The sequence below is a fragment of the Hyaena hyaena genome, unplaced genomic scaffold, assembly GCF_003009895.1.
Source record: "Hyaena hyaena isolate Hyena2069 unplaced genomic scaffold, ASM300989v1 scaffold_540, whole genome shotgun sequence".
Lineage (NCBI taxonomy): Eukaryota > Metazoa > Chordata > Mammalia > Carnivora > Hyaenidae > Hyaena > Hyaena hyaena.
This window is the reverse complement of record NW_024081171.1, coordinates 1,090,981-1,109,711: the sequence shown is the minus strand read 5'-3', so window position 1 is coordinate 1,109,711 and position 18,731 is coordinate 1,090,981.

Genomic DNA, 18,731 nt, shown 5'->3' with positions numbered 1-18,731 from the left:
CAAGATCATAAAGATCATACACCATCATTAAGAGGGATTTGTTACAAAGGGGCAAGGATGGATCAACATCTGCACATGAATCAGTATGATGCACCACATTGATAAAACAAAGGATAAAAATCATCCAATTATCTCAAAAACAGAAAATGCATTCAGAATTTAATATCAATTCATGATAAATCTCTCAACAAAGTCGGTATAGAGGAAGTGTATTTCATCATAATAAAGGCTATACATTATAAGTCCATAGCTAACATCATATTACTATGAAAAGCTGAAACCTTTTCCTCTAATCCTGGGAATAAGACAAGGATGCCTACTCTTGGCACTTTTATTCAACTTAATATTGCAAGTCTTCCAGCTGCAGAAATCAGAAAAGAAACAAGGAAGGAAGGAAAGGCATCCAAATTGGTAAAAAAACAAAAACAAAAACAAAACAAAACAGTAAAACATTTCAGATGGCATAGTTTCATGTCTAAAAATCCTAACAACTGCAACAAAAACTAAAGTAAAAAAAATTTTAAGTAAACTCTATGGTGAAGGTGGGGCTTATACCCACTTCCTTGAGATCAAAATCAGTACTCAAAAAATATGTTACAATTTCACACACTAATCACTATTTGCAAAATTAAGACAATGTTCCCATTTATAATTGCATCAAAAGGCGGGTCTATAAAAAGGATACAAAGATAGTGATTGACATGCAACCTGAATTTCATAGCAGTATTATCAACAATAGCCATGTTATGGAAAGAGCTTAAATATCCATCACTGATGAATGGATAAAGAAGATGTGGTATATATCTGCAAAGGAATATTACTTAGCCACCATAAAGAATGAAATCTTGCCATCTGCAATGATGTGGATTAAAGTAGAGTATATTATGCTATGCAAAATAAGTCAGAGAAAGACTAATACCATATGATTTTACTTATATGGGAAATTTAAGAAACAAAATACATGAACACAGGGGAAAGGAGAGAAAGAAAAGAGGAAGACAAACCATAAGAGACTTCTAATGATAGAGAACATACAGGGTTAATTGAAGAGATGGGCTAAATGGATGATGGGTATTAAATAGGACATTTGTGGTAATGAGCACTGGGTGTTATATCTAAGTGATTACAAAAATCACTAAATTTTACTCCTGAACCAAATATTACTCTATATATAACTAACTAGAATTTAACTAAACACTTGAAACAAAAACCTCTAAGTAAAACTTTAAAAAGGATTATAACAGACTATTATAGACTATTGTACACCAATAAATTGGACAATCTAGAACAAATGGATAAATTTCTAGAAACATACAAACTACCAAGACTGTATCATGAAGAGAAAATCTAAATGGACATGTTACTATTAAGGAGATGGAACAAGAAATCAAAATGTTTCCAACAAACAAAAGTCCAGGATGAACAGCTTCACTGGTGAATTCTACCATACATTCAAAAAATTAATACCAATCCTTTTTTTCACTCTTCCAAAAACAGAAGAAAACATGCTTTCAATTTCATTTTAGAAGGCTAGCATTACTGAAGCCAAAACCACATGAAGATGTCATGAGAAAATGACGAATATCCCTCAAGAACATAGATACAAAAATCCTCAACAAAACATTACCTAAACAAAGCCACCAATACATTAATAGGATTATACACCATGATCAAGTAGGATTTATTCCAGTAATGCAAGGATGATTTTATATCTAAAATCAATTTTATACACTGCACTAATAAAGTTTAGTAACCATATGATCATCTCACTAGATTCAGAAAAAGCATTTGACAAAACTCAACATCATTTATAATAAAAAGTCTCAACAAAGTGGGTATGGAAGCAACATAATAAAGGCTATATATAACAAACCCATATACTCAATGGTTAAAAAGCTGAAAACTTTTCCTTTAAGATCAAGATAAACATTCCCTCTCATCACTTTTATTCAATATAATATTGCAAATTCTGGCTAGAAAAATTAGGCAAGAAAAAAGTAATAAAACTCATCCAAATAGGAAAGGAAGAATTTACAGATAACATGATTTCACATATAGAAAACCCTAAACACTCCAAAATTCTTAATTCACTTATTCTGAATTCTTTTATTCTAAGACTTAGTTGAGAGATATAAAATCAATATGTAAAAATCTGTTGTTTTATACACTAACAACAAGGGAAGTTATGTCAAAAAGGGAAGTTAAGGGGAGTTTTTTAAGTAGTGGCCTAAGTACTTGAACTCCTTTCCTTTCCCAGATACAACAAAACATAACTACATGTGGAATAATTTCCACTGAGTAAGGCCAAACACTTGGATAAACAGAGCCTCTCCAAAAGACAAAAGGACAACATCAAAACAGCTAGAGAGAGACAGACATACCATTTTGCTGAAAATCCACATAGATCAACATATAAGGAGGGATCTCAGAAGTATGAACTTTTCCCTGAGGACTGCAGGGTTTATCCTCCATACCAGGTACCCTAACCTTTAGATCCTACTTGAAAGATGAGCCCCCTAAATGCTAGGCTTTGAAAACTAACAGGAATTATACCCAAGGCAACTATAAAGCTATAGGGAATAGAGAAATTATTCCCTTAAAGAGCCCTTATGCACACTCACTCACCTTAGGACTCCGTTCAAAACCACTAATTTGAAAAACACCCAGGCCACATGTGAAGGAGAACAACTTACTAATCTTTAAAAAACCTAAAGGAGAGGAAGAAAGTCACAGGGACTTTTCTGGGGATAAGACATTGATAGGTCCCCTATTTGTGACCTCATTCTACCATGCTAATGCCAATTTTCACCATTTAGGAAACTTGAGAGCTTAGCTCTGGTTGTTAAAGGGTATTGTGCTGCTGTGCTCTGTTTTCCATCTCCTATAGAAGACTGCCCCTCCAAGAATAAGATAGGTAGTTGATGTGTTAATACATAGGAACCCCACAGAGAGCCAGGCAAAATGAGGAAACAGTAATAGGTTTCAAATTACAGAACAATGCAACACATCACAAAAAGACATTAGTAAGATGAGGATCAGCAATCTACCTGATAATAACAGCAGAATAAAGTTGCTCACCCATAGGTGTGGAAGGTGGGGGAGTAGAAGATCCCAGCTCATCTCCCACAGACACAACAAAGCTGCAGCTACACATAATGCCTTTCATTCTGAAAATAACAGAAAATTAGCAGAAGAACTCTATGGACACCACAGCTATGGATACTTAAATAAATCAAGAATTGTAGGATGGCCAGGGATGTGGTTTAGACGGAACTTCTGGCATGGTGACCCACAAATGAGAATTTCACAGGTAAAGAGATATGCTCTGAGGACCAATGGGATCAGACCCCACATTGGGCAACCCTGGCCCTGGGTATCTATACTGGGAAGATGCATACTCTGAATGACTTGCTTTGAAAATCAGTAGGGCTTAACTATAAGAGAGCTGTAGGGCTTAACTACAAGAGAGCTGTAGGGCTATAGGAAACCAAGATTTTGTTCTTAAAGTGCTAGACTACTATATCACCTGGTCAGAGACCCTGCATAGTGGCAGCAGTTTGAAAAACATCTGGGTTATAGCTAAAGAAAATTTATTAACTGATTTGAAGGCATGTGCCTACGGGAAGTGATCTGAAGGAACTTTCTCCAAGAACAAAACAAAATGTCAGAAAAACTAAACAATGAAGATCAATCTGTCTGATAAAGAGCTAAAAGTAATTATCACAAAGATGTTCACTGGACTTGAGAGAAGAGTGGATGTTGGAAGTCTAGCCTCAGCAATCAGACAACAAGAAGAAATAAAGGGCGTACAAATCAGCAAGGAAGAAATCAAACTATATCTCTTGACAGATGACATAATACTTTATGTGGAAAATCTGAAAGACTCCACCAAAAAACCAAAAAAATAAAAACAAAAACAAAAAAACCCACCTTGATAGAACTGATCCATGAATTCAGCAAAGTCACAGGATATAAAATCAATGTACAGAAATTGGTTGCATGTCTATACACCAGTAATGAAGCAGCAGAAAGAGATATCAAGGAATTGATCCCATTTACAATTACACTAAAAACCATAAAATACTTAGGAATAAACCTAACCAAAGAGGTAAAAGATCTATATGCTGAAACTATAGAAAGCTTATGAAAGAAACTGAAAAAGACACAGAGAAATGGAAAAATATCCCATGCTAATAGACTGGACGAACAAATATTGTTAAAATTTAGATATTACCCAAGGTAATCTACACATTCAATGCAATCCCCATCAAAACGCCACCAGCATTCTTCACAGAGCTTGAACAAAAAAAAATCCTAAAATTTGTATGGAACCACAAAAGACCCCAAATATTCAAAGCAATCCTGGAAAAAGAAAACCATAGCTGGAGGCATCACAATTCCGACTTCAAGCTGTATTATAAAGCTGTAAGTCATCGAGATAGTATGGTATTGGCACAAAACAGACACATAGATCAGTGGAACAAAATAGAGAACCCAGAATTGGACCCACAAAAGTATGGCCAACTAATCTTTGACAAAGTAGGAAAGAGTATCCAGTGGAAAAATAGAGTCTCTTCAGTAAATGATGTTGGGAAAACTAGACAGCAACATGCAAAAGAATGAAACTGAACTACTTTCTTACACCACACACAAAAATAATGGATGAAAGACAGCAACGTGAAGAAGAATGAAACTGAACCACTCTCTTACACCATATGCAAAATGGATGAAAGACCTAAATGTAAGACAGAAAACTATCCCATAGGAAAGAGGCAGCAACCTCTTTGAAATTGGCCACAGCAACTTCTTACTAGACAGATCTCCAGAGAAAAGGGAAACTAAAGCAAAAATGAATTCTTGGAACCTCATCAAGATAAAAGCTTCTGCACAGTGAAGGAAACAAACAAAAAAACCAAAAGACAACTGGTGAAATGGGAGAAGATATTTTCAAATGACATATCAGATAAAGGGATAATATCCAAACCCTATAAAGACTTTGTCTAACTCAACACCCAAGAAACAAATAATCCAGTGAAGAAATGGGCAAAAGACATGAAGAGACACTTTTCCAGAAGATATCTAGATGGCTAACAGACACATACAAAGATGTGTCTCATCACTCATCATCAGAGAAATACAAATCCAGACCACAATGAGATACCACCTCACACCTGTCAGAATGGCTAAAATTAACAACTCAGAAAACAACTCAGGTAATGTTGGCAAGGATGTGGAGAAATGGGAACCTTTTTGCACTGCTGGTGGGAATTCAAACTGATGCAGCTTCTCTGGAAAACAGTATGGAGGTTCCTCAAAAAATTAAAAATAGAACTACCCTATGACCCAGCAATTGTACTAGTAGGTATTTATCCAAAGGATACAAAAATACAGATTCAAAGGAATACATTCACCCCAATGTTTACAGCAACACTATCAACAATAGCCAAATTATGGAAAGGACCAAAATGTCCATTGAATGATGAATGGAGAAAGAAGATGTGATGAATTAGTGATGGATTAATAAATGTACTCCTGAAACCATTATTTACATTATATGTTAACTAACATGGATTTACATAAAATTTTAAAAAGAGAGAAGAATGGATTTACTCAACTGACAAATTTAACAAGAAAATAGAAAATATAAAAATCTATCAGAGCTGAAAATACAATAAGTGAAATAATAAAAAAAAAAAAAGTAGAGTAGAGTAGAGGGAATAAACAGCAGATTGGGGATGCAGAAGAATGGATGAACAATTTGGAAGATAGGGTAATGGAAGCCACCCAAGTTGAGCAAAAGAAAACAGAAAACAGAGAAAGAGAAATAGGTAGGTTAACAGACTTCTTGGCCATGATCAATTGTATTAACATTTACGTCATGGGGAAGTCCCAAACAGAGAAGAGAGAAAGAGGCAGAAAACTTATTTGAAGAAATAAGAGAACATCCCTAATCTGGGGAAGGAAACAGATATCCAGGTCCCAGAGTCACAGAGAATGCCAAACCAGATGAATACAAGAAGGTCTACAAGATACATAGTAATTAAAATGTCAAAAAATTAAACATGAAGGAATCTTAATAAACAAGAGAAAAAACAAATTTACACAGAAAATAAATCCTAACGGCTAGCAGCTGATTTTCAGCATAAACTATGCAAGTCAGAATGGAGTGGCATGATATGTTCAAACTGCTGAGAGGGAAAAAATTACCAACCAAGAATACCTAGACTACAAGGTTAACATACAGAAGTGAAGATGAGTGAAATAGTTTTCCAGACAAACAGAAGTTAAGGGAATTCAGCATCACTAAACTTTCTTATAAGAAATGCTAAAGGAATGTCTTTAAGATGAAAAGTTTCTAAAAAAGGCAATTATAAAAGAAAAAAATACACTGGGAAAAGCCAACACATAATAAATGTAGTATCTAAATCACTAATATGAATGTTGAAAGACAAAATTAGGAAAATCAATTTTATCTACAAAAGCTAATTAGGGGACTTATAAATTTAAATGATGTAAAATATGAAATAATGTAGATAAGACACAGGGATGTAAAAATGTAGTACTTTTACAATGTGAATTTAGGTAATCATTGACTTAACATAGACTGCTAAATACATAGGATATTATATATTTGCTTCCTGATAACCACAACAGTAACCTATGATATGTACAAAAGATAAAAGAGTCTAGTAAAATTATTAAATCTCAAGGGAAGAGAACAAGAAAGGCATAAAGAACTACAAAATTCAAGAATATGACAATTAACAAAGTGGCAATAAGCACATACCTATGTACCTAGCAATAATTTTTTTATATATTTTTTAAAATGTTTTTTATTTCTAGGAGAGAGAGAGAGAGACAGCATGAGCAGGGGAGGGTCAGAGAAAGAGGGAGTCACAGACTAAAACAGGCTCCAGGCTCTGAGCTGGCAGTCAGCACAGAGCCCAACGCGGGGCCTGAACCCATGAACCACGAGATCATGACCTAAGCGAAAGTCGGATGCTTAACCAACTAAGCCACCCAGGCGCCCCTGTACCTAGTAATAATTACTGTAAATGTAAATTAACTATATCAGAAGACATGGTGACTGAATGGATTTTAAAAAAGACCCATCTACATGCTACGTAGAAGAGATCCACATCAGACTTAAGGGCACATAGACTGAAAGTGATTGGATGGAAAAGATATTCCATGTAAATGGAAGAAAAACAAAAGCAAAGTGCAATAGTAATACTTATATCAGAAAAACTAGACTTTAAAACCAAGACTATAACAAGTGACAAAGAAGGACATAACATAATGATTTAGGGATCAATCCCAAAAGAGTATATAACAATTGTAAATATCTAGCACCAAACATAATAGCATTTAATATATAAGGCATATAATAACAGACATAAAGAAAAAATTAACAGTAATACAATGACCTTAACACTGCAATTACATCAACAGATAGATTATATAGACAGAAAATCATAAAGAAACAACTTTTAGTGACAGAGCAGATAGGTTTAACAGATAATCAGAACATCCCATCCCAAAACAGCAAATATTCCTTTCAAATGCATATGGTACATTCTCCAGAAAAATCACATACTAAAACACAAGTCCCAATAACTTTAAGAGGACAAATCAGATCAAGCAATTTTTCTGACCACAATGGTATGAAACAGGAAATCAATTGTAAGAAAAAATATGGAAAGAACACTGATAAATGGAGGCTAAACAACATTCTACTAAACGAATGAGATAGCCAAGAGATCAAAGATAAAATTAAGAAAAAACAAACCTGGAGGGCTGCCTGGGTGTCTCAGTGGGTTGAGCAGACTTTGTTTCAGGTCACCATCTCACAGTTTATGGGTTCAAGCCCCATGTAAGACTTTGTGCTGACAGAGTGGAGCCTGCTTTGAATTATCTGTCTCTTCTCTCTACCCCTCACCAACTTCCATGAACTCTCTCTATCAAAAATAAACATTAAAAAATAATACAAATGTATCATTTCAATCTACTTTTACACCCAAAGGAACATAAAAAACAATAAATCCCAAATTTAATGGAATGAAGAAAATAAAAAGATAATTAGAGTGGAAATAAAGGAAATAGTAACAAAAGAATAGAGAAGATTAATGAAACTAAGAACCGAGTCTTTGAAAAGATAATCAAAATTTATAAACATTAGGAAGACTCATCAAGAGAGAGAGGGAGAGAGCACTCAAATATATAAAATCAGGAATGAAAGAGAAGTTACAAAGAACACCACAGAAATACAAAGGATTTTAAGAGAGTAATATAAAAATTATATAACAACTAATTAACCTAGAAGAAATGGATAAATTCTTGGAAACATACTATTCTCCAATAATGAATTAGGAAGAAAGAAAATCTGACCAAAATTATCACTAGTAGTGAAACTGAATTCTTTTTTTTTTTTATAGTGTATTTTTGAGACAGAGAGAGAACATGAGCTAGGGAGGGGACAGAGAGAGAGGGAGACAGAATCTGAAACAGGTGCCAGGCTCTGAGCTGCCAGCACACAACCCGATGTGGGACTCGAACCCACGAACCGCGAGATCATGACCTGAGCCGAAGTTGGACGCTTAACCGACTGAGCCACCCAGGTGCCCCAGTGAAACTGAATTCTTAACAAAAAGTTCCCAACATACCAAAGTCCAGGATCAGATGGCTTCACAGGTAAATTCTACAAAATAATTTAAAGACAAATTAATACCTATACATCTCAAACTATTCTAAAAATAGAAAAGGAAGGAATATTTTCCAAACTTATTCTATGAGGCCAGCATTTTTCTGATACCAAAACCAGACAAACAATACAAAAATAATTAAAGATCCAATACCAGAGATGAACATAGATGTGAAAATCCTCAATATATTTGAAAACTGAATTGAACAATACATTAAAAGGATAATTCACCATGATCAAGTAGGGCTTGATAAAGGGGTTAAAGTCATCCAAAACCAAAAATCAAAAATTGTCATGCTAAATGTAATAAGTCAAACAGAAAATTACTGTATGAGCTCACATATATGGAATCTAAAAAGAAGCAAAATAAATAAACAAAACCCAAGATCAATAATATAAAAAACAGACCAGTGGTTGCCAGAGGTGGGGGTTTGGCAACAGGGAAAAATGGGTGAAGGGGTCAAAAGTGACATATTTCTGGTTATAAAATAAATTAGTCATGAGGATGTAATGTATAGCAAGGTGATTATAGTTAATAATACTGTATTGCATATTTGAAAGTTGTTAAAAGCTCTTAAATTTCTCATAAGAAAATTAATGTAAAGAGATGAATGTTAACTAGACATTGTGGTGACCATTTCACAATGTATACAAATATAATTATGTTAATTATAGTTCAAAATTTAAAAGTTATATGGTAAATTCCTGAATAAATATTTCTTTAATATATAAAGTATTGTCTTTCAGAATGAAACTCAATATTCTCTGTCTCCCTTTTCCTTTATTGAATGGATTTGGATATTACAGCATTCATCCTTACAGCTGGGTTAATCAGGCACTGTCACTACACTTACTAGGAGTTGCAATTTTACAAAGGAAAAATGTATGTTTATTAATCTAAAATATCCTTTTGAGGGGCGCCTGGGTGGCTCAGTCACTTAAGCGTCCTACTTCAGCTCAGGTCATGATCTCACGGTTGGTGGGTTCGAGCCCCATGTCGGGCTCTGTGCTGACAGCTAGCTCAGAGCCCGGAGCCTGTTTCAGATTCTGTGTCTCCCTCCCTCCCTGACCCTCCCCTGCTCATGCTGTCTCTCTCAGAAATAAATAAAACATTAAAAAATATTTTTAAGTATTTATTTATTTATTCATTCATTCATTCATTTATTTAATTTTATTTTATTTGAGAGAGACAGCAAGCGAGCAAGCGTGCACAAGGTGGGGAGGGGCAGAGAGGAGAGACAGTATCCCAGCAGGCTACACACCATCAGTGCAGAACCCAATGTGGGGCTCAAACTTGAAAAATGTGAGATCATGACCTGAGCCAAGATCAAGAGTTAGATGCTTAATCAACTGAGCTGTGCAGGCGACCCCAGAACAAACTTTATGCCATATATATATATACCATTGGTTACAATTGTTTCCAAGCACAATTATAAAGCATTACTGAATGTTAGGTAATGTGTAGAAAAGTATGTGCATATATACACAATTTTTTCAGTACTTTCAAACTGATTATACATCCATTATAGCTATAAATCTAACATTTCATTTATCCTGAGTACAATAATCATGTTTTTACTCCTGTTTACTGTAAAGTTTTTAAATTTTTTATTTTAACAAATGGGTTTAGGGGAATTTTTAAAAATTTTATGCAGTATAGAAGAATGAAACAGTACCAATATTATTTTTAACTAAATTAATAAACATATTTTACCACCGAAATTAATGTGGAAAGTATCAAAGATCAACAGCAATAGATTTTTTCTTACCTCTCTTCTCAATCTTCTCTCTAACATCCTACCTCCATTTCCTTGTTGTTTTTGTTGTTGTTTTTTCTTTAAAAAAAAAACAGGTAAGATTTGTGGTTACTAGAGACAGAGGTGTAAAAGATAGGGAAAGTGCCAGCGTGTTGAAACTTCCAGTTATAAAATAAGTCCTAGGGTTACAATATACAATATGATGATTGTAGTTAATACTACTTTATGGTATGTTTCCAACTAGCTGAAAGTAGGTCCTAAAAGTTCTCATCACAAGGAAAAAAGCAGGTTTTACTTTTTTGATATCTATGAGGTGATAGATGCTAACTAAATTTAATGTAATCATTTCACAGTATATAGGTATACTCCAGTATGACCTCATATTAAGGTCATACTCTAATATACTGGGGGTTAGGATATTTAATGTATCTTTTTGGGACTGCCCAATCATGCTGCACACCTTAAAATTAAAAAGTGTTATATGTCGATTATGTCTCAAAACTGAAAAATAAACTTCAAAACAAGAATTGCAAATTCAGAGAACCATTTATTCATTAGTTTCCACCCCCCCCATTGTTAGTATGTTTCCTTGGTAGGTATTAATGCCCCAGAACTTGAAGGCAAGCTTTACTTTAAGATAAGCAGGCTTCACTTGACATCTGTTACACCAGCATGATAGAAGCCTGAGGGACGAAGAGTGATAGATGCACTCACCATGGTTCAAGGAGATGCTAAAGTGTCAAGGAGATGCTGAAGATCAATAAGATGAAGTGGGTCAAAGTCCATCCAGAAGTGTTAGTTTCAACTTTGCTCCTGGTCTTACAGGTGATGATAAGCAACATGAGGCAGTAAACAAGTGACAAATAATAAATACCCACATAATACATATGATACTCTAATAGGGAAATTTATGGGACAACTATGATTTTAACAAATTATTTCTGTGAAGTAAAGTGATATTGGGTAAGTGACTGTATACATTTTCTAGGGCTGCAGTAACAAAGTGCCACAAACCAGGTAGCTTATAATGACAGAAATTTATTCTCTTATGTTTCTGGAGACCAAAGTTAAGGTATTGGCAGAGCCATCCTCTCTCTCAAGCCTCCAGAAGAACATCTTTTCTCACCTCCTACACTTCTGGTGGCACCAGATATTCCATGGTTTGTAGAGTAGAACTGCGATATTTGCCTTCCCCTTGACATGTGTCTTTGTAACTCTGTGTATTCACATGGCCATCTTCTCTCTGCGCCTCTCCTCTTTCCTTATAAAGACACCTGTGTCACATTGAATTAGAGTCCATCGTACTCCAGTATGACCTCATATTAAGGTCACATTCTAATATACTGGGGGTTAGCACATTTAATGTATCTTTTTGGAACTGCCCAATTCAACTCATAAAAGCAGACAAAGGAGAATTTTCATTTATTAATCTAGATTTTTCTGAAATGTTTGTAAATATTTGTATATTTGCTAATAATATTCTGGAAGTCATTGTAGTTTGTCTTGTTCTTGTACTTGTGAAAGAAGATTCAAAATGAAATAAGCATTGCTAAAAGAGCCACTCAAAGAAAAGTGAAAAGGACACTGAAGAAGCAGAGCCTCTGCCTGTTCCTTGTTTCAAGTCTTGGAACTCCATGAACTTTTGACTTGTGTCAACCCCAACTTGTCAGTTGCAACTGGACCACTTTCTATAACACATCCTTCTACTTTAGACCTAAGTAGAGATAATGTAACACTTCTAGATAAACAGCCAATCATGTAGTTTAAAATTTGCCAACATCAATCATAATTCTTTCAAAACAATTTATGTGACTGTGTTACATAAAATTTGAAGCACACTTTGGATTTTGGTCCACTCTGTGTCTCCTGGGTTACAATCCCTAAGAACCCAAATAAATGCTTTTGATTGCTTTACAGCATCTTCTTGGTCTATATACCCAATACCAATTCCCTTTATCACATGCCTATGTATGCTATGAACATCAAATACTCACTTACCTACTTCTCTGTGCTGCTAGTGATGGGTCTCTGACACATCCCTGGCCAATAAAAACAGATGTACTGACCCTTTTTTTTCCCTTCCCTTTCTTTCTACAGGATGTCTTGGAAGGCACAATTTTATGAGCATAAGAAGACAAGCAAATTTATGTAAACAACCAGAAACAAAAACAATAATTAATTGGCCATAATACCCGAAGATTACTCTAGCAGCCACTTAACTACAAGACTTCTTGTTACATGTGAAACAAAGCACTATTGTCTAACTGTTGTTTGTGCTTTCTGTTACATGAAGATAGACTCATACTAAATAACACATGTGTGAAATGTGTTTCTGATAAATCTTACAATTTCTTTTTTTAAGTTTACATATTTATTTTGAGAGAGACAGAGACAGCACCAGTGGGGGAGGAGTTAGAAGAGAGAATCCATGCTGCCAGTGGAGACCCTGACACAGGGCTCAAACTCAAAAACAAACAAACAAACAAAAAAACCTACAAGATCATGACTTGAATCAAAAACAAGAGTTGGACATTTAATCAACTGAGCAACCCAGGCACCCCTAAATCTCAAAATTTCAAAGACAGAGAAAGCTGGTAAACTGGTATCTTAAGCAAAGGATTTTAGCATATAAAATATATTTTGCTTGCAATTTTTAAAATATGTTTTAGATAAAGCATTCTATTTCCTTATGGAAAAACTAGTTTGTAGAAAACGAATCAGATGTTAATATAATAACAAAACACAAAAAAAGCGTCACTCTTTCTACCAAGGTAATAGTTTTATTTATTTATAGACATCAGGAGGCATTGACTATATAAAATTCAATGGGAAGCATTTAATGTTGAATGCTGGAGAGTCATTTTTTTTAATAAGGTAAACTCTTGAGATGTGAAGTATAATTGAGTAGTCTTTGCATATTTTCCTGATAGAGTAAATATTAGAAGCTGCCATATAGTGTTTCTAAAAAGAAATATTTTAATTACTTAGTGCTTTAATAGTTTAAGTAGAAATACAGGTAATGATCATTTTTGAAGTTTGGTTTATATGAAAGCCTTATCAAAGATAAAATGTGATTAGTAGTAAGTGTTTTTAAAAGCCCTAAATTTTAGGTCATACTGCCTTATTAAAATAAATGGCATATTGTATAAATTTTAGTTGCAGAATATACTCCTGTATCTTGAGCATTGTTTAACTTTATAGAAAGTTAGCAATTGTGCATGTATAGGATTCTCAGTCTTCATGAAAACTGCTATCTTAGTCATGTTTTCCAACAAACCTAAAAAAATTGACCAGATCTCTAATAGGTATCACAAATTAATCCATATTTTTAAAATGTTGATAAATCATCCCACAACTCAAGGGATGATTCTTTGTTTTGCTCTCTGACTGAAAAAAATAATTCTTTTATTTACATAATTACATATAATTTCACAACAGTCATCCTTGAAAAAGAAAAGTAGTTTCTGCTGTTGCTCAAGAAAAATATTTTCAAATCCATGGTTAAAATATTTGGACCACCAATTCTCTTTATTTCCTTGAATTATTCATAATTAAGTCACATCCAATTAATTTCTTCTGTGTAGGGAATATGATCATTTCTATTCCTATTTTGTTTTTAACATGTACATTGATCATTCTGGATGTGTCTCATTAGAATGAGAAATAAAGGGGATAAGTTCTCCTTGTTGAATGCTGAAGGGCAACACAGTATGTATATGATGTGGCATATGCCACCTGGCTATGCTGTCTTGGAGCATTTTGAGCAGGCTTGGGTAGCCAAATTTTTAAGCACACCTGCCAAGTACAGAATCCCATGATAGAGTGACATTGAAATCCTCCCCCTGTAAAACAATAACATACAGGTTTCTTTTCATTATTGTAAATAAGCAGACCAAATTCCTTACAAAGCATTTTAAAAATGAAAGAATATCAACCATATACATACAAGCCAAATAATAAATAAATAGCTTTCCCTATCGATTAGGATTTCTCTACTTTTGTCTAAAGAAATGACCAATGAAAATAGAAGTAAATGCCATACTTAATAACAAATTGAAATTCAAATAATGGATATAAAATTTCATCCCCTTTCAAATTTGAAAATGCCATTATTTATAGTCTCAGTATTTTCTAAATTATTTTATTTTTCCCAATGGTAATTTGGGGACAAAAATATTCAGGTGGGGGAATGTTTCTTCTTTGTTTCTTTTTGTTTTTGGAAGCAAGTATTTTTTTTTTCTTTCATTGAAATCCAGAAATAGGCCTTAAACCATATGAAAGAATAGCTGTTAATAAATTATTACTTTTTCTTATTTTTGCTATTTTATTGTGTGAACAAAGATGAATAATTAAATAAAACATTGCTGCTTTGAACAAGGTAATGGCAGCAGGACTGTTCCAATTGAACTAGATGTTTTTGCAGGACGCATACATACATAATTCTCTTTTTGAGGATTCATCCAGAGCCCATTCATGGCTGAATTGCCAGTACAGTATAGGGAGTATACAACTTCAAGATGTTTTAGGACTGACTTGGGCCATTAAGTGAACACACACATGAAAAATAAAGCAAAGTTATTCTTTGTAAAATAATTAAGAGCAGCTTTTTAAAATTCCCCAATATAAAGATGGATAGCCTTAGAACATAATCATATTTCTAATTTTTTCTGTCCATATGGTAATTTATTCAAAGGATTCTAAGTTCAATGTATAACTTACACATTCTTCATTTATATAACCGTTGTATATTTTTATATAGAAGAAAAAATATTTAAATTATGTCGACCCTGTTGCTTCACGTAAGCATGTCCTTTTCGGCTTGCAACAAGGGCATTCTTTTTTTTTTCTTTTAATATACTACCTAAACTATTATAACCCAGTATTTTTCTGCCTACGTGTAAAGGGGATAATATTGAATTTGAAAGTAACAAAGTCTGAATAACAAAACTATACACGCAAATTTTTGTTTAATGATTACTGTTAAAGTCCATATAAACCTGTTTCATGGCAGATCCATTCGATAATTTATAAAATTGAGAAAATTTTAAAATTATAATACATTTATGCAGAAAATACTAATACTTGAGAATCTACTATTTATATTTTTCCTCAATGCCAGCTGCCACAACCTATATTTAGAAATATTTCATGGTTATTAAAGTATTTTACAATTGTATGAAATCATATTTAATAATTCAAATGTTTTAAGATATACTTAAAATTATTCATCAGTGGTTTTCTTATTTTACATAGGTATTCATAAATAAAATTCCATACTGCCCTAGTTAATTGAGACATAGATTCAGACAACACGGTTTTAAAATCAGGCTTTATCTGTCATTTGCCAGATTTTGCACACTTTTCTTAATTTGTGTATACTCTAATGTTCTCATCCATAATATAAGAAAATAATAACTCACTACTAATTTGGTTATGTTTATTAAAGGATACTTTAACATCTAAAGTACTAAAACTACTTGGCAGAGTAAGTATCTAATAAAGTTTATCATTACTAGTTTATTTTTTGTATCTTTTATCTTAGAAATAAAATGAGATATTATAAGTGTCACATGATTCACCAAAGTATTCCATTAGACTAAGCTGCAATGGTACATTTTCCTCAAATTATATTCAGTAGGTAAAAGAATTTAATTTGAACAGGTCACATTTGATTTGCTTGCACATCACAAGCCAAAGTTTGTACCTGTACATTTTGTTTCTTGCAGATTTGTTATGTACATACATAGAACATCCAATGGTAGCCTAAGGAGGGAATCATTACAAATGACAGCAAAAGAATTATCCCAGAAATGTTATGGATTCAACTACAAAGAGTATAATGAAGTTTATGTAGACACTACAGTTACATTGCATTTTCCAGGGTGACATTTAAAACTTATTAAGGGCTTTGGGAAAATTTTATGAGCACTTAGAATATCTCTCAAAAATATTGGAAGCTTGATGTATGCACATGTGTATACAATCCTATTTTTAAATTAAAAATAAAACGTGTGCATCAATCAAATGTTTTCTGGCCATTTATATAGTGGAGATTGTCAATAAGGAGTTGGATTACCCACTTGGGTCAACAAGAGCCTACCAGAAAAGAGCACAAGGTCAAGTATGGTTGGATCAATAAAGAGAACCTGAAAGAATATGTTCAAAGCATGCTTGAACATAATCTGAATGTTTAGATAGAGAGACCCAATTATATATAAAGCAGTAAGAGAGGATCTTTGTTTCTGGAGACTTGAGGTCAGAACAAAGAGGATTAGAGCACATGGAAGTTTCCACTAGGAGTAGAGGATTATGGAAATATGACTATGAACCCCAGCTTCCTTTCCACCATTGAGAATACCAAAACTATCTCTCTTGCCTAAACCAAGGAACCACTGGGGTTTAAAAGCACATAAATGAAAAGAAGACTATTCTGTAGTAGTCAAGGTAGAGAGGACTGATACATAGTTTTCTCTTCCATAGGGGTCAATGAATTCTGGGACACCAGAGTCAAGAAGCACAGATGTGAGTCTGAGAGATCCTCAAAGCAGCAAATGCTGAGAATAATAGGACTTTCAGTTATCCGAGCATTCTGGCCAGCAGAGATTAAAGCACACCCTGATCTCTACCAGAGCAAGAAGACCAATAAGGAAATTAAGGAGCAGGTTAAGATGTGAGTCCACCCCAGGGAACTGAAAACATGAGAGGATACAGAGTTAGGAGAACAGTTCATGTTCCATGGCTTTACAAGTGTAGGGGAGAAAAAAAAGTTTTCCTCAACTGTTTAGGATCCCTGGCTACATCTAAAATTAGACTGGAAGACAGATTTACAGTAGAAAGGCAGACAAATTTTATCGAATATGTGTACAAGGAAGCCTTCTTAAGAGAATGAAGACCTAAAGAAGTGAGCAGAACAGGAAGCCTTTATGCCTTTTAGACAACAAGTTGCAAAGAATTGACAAGACAAAGGAGTTTGGTCTATGGATAGGTTAAATGGTACAGAAATAACAAGGTTTGTTTAGATTGCCTTCTCAGCCCTAAATTCCCTATGGTGATAAAGATGTCTTCTATTCTCCTGGTACAAGGGAGGTATCTTTTACATGGAAGACCAGACTTATCTCCTGCTTTCTGGGGGCAAAAGGGAGGCAGTGCAAAGAAGAGTCAGAATGTCCTTCTTGTACAAGCTGTTTCTTAAGAATATTTAATTCAAAATTAATATATCAAGGTGGCATATTTTGATGTGACATATGTTGCTACTCTTTACCTGTTTTGCTTATAACTGTTGGCTACAAAACAAAAAGTTTTCACATTATCAACTGCACTTGGTAAGGCAAGAACCAACCCTGAGCCCCAGTGAACCAACTCATTCAACAAAGACCAAGAGCAGTATGTCTGAGCTGGACCAGTAGCCACATAGATCTGTCATAAATTTCACATATTAAAGAAGGTGGGCAAGTATTATTAAAAACAAAACCAAATGAAAAGCATTAAAGGGCATTCTGAAGTTTAAACAGAAACCTATTTAAAATATGACATACTCATATAATTAAAAAGAGGATAATCACTGTTGTCACCGCAAATTAGTGGCTTGAAAATATAAAAAGTATTGCCAAAAGAAAATAAATAGATAAGACACATTAAAAAAAGATGGCACATATAAAGCAATCTAAGACACTCAGTGTGCAAATAACACTTCAAAGGAAAGAAAAAAGAACAGATACTGTATAGACAATGATTAAACAAATAATGGAAGGGGATCTAAGCTTTAGGAACACCTGTGTCTGTATATAAATGCATCTATCAGGTCCTAAGGTGGATTAATGAAAGAGCAATATACCTTATTAGGTTCTACAAGTTCCTGGAACACAAAAATAATTTACACTATTGTTAATAAAACATCTACACAGCTGTAAAAGGACTGGAATCAAATTTCTCATTTGTAATTCTTGAAACTTGAAGAGGCTAATCTATCATTTGCTGACTACTGAGAAAAAGTTACGTATCCCTCAAATCCAAACCTACTGACAAAAGTAATCATCTCACAGAAAATTGTTAATGTTCAATGATATAATAAATTCCAGCTGAAGGAGATGGTTGAAGAATTACTTAAGGACACTTGAAACAGAAAGAACATGCTAAACTGTAGGAAAATTTTAATCATAACCAATAACTAAAAATTTTAACTAGCTCAACCAGATCTTGGGGCATTTAAAGTCTCCAGAGTGAAGATGGAGGAGGGAAGGGTGGCAAGATAGGATGAATAATAGTGTTTTCAT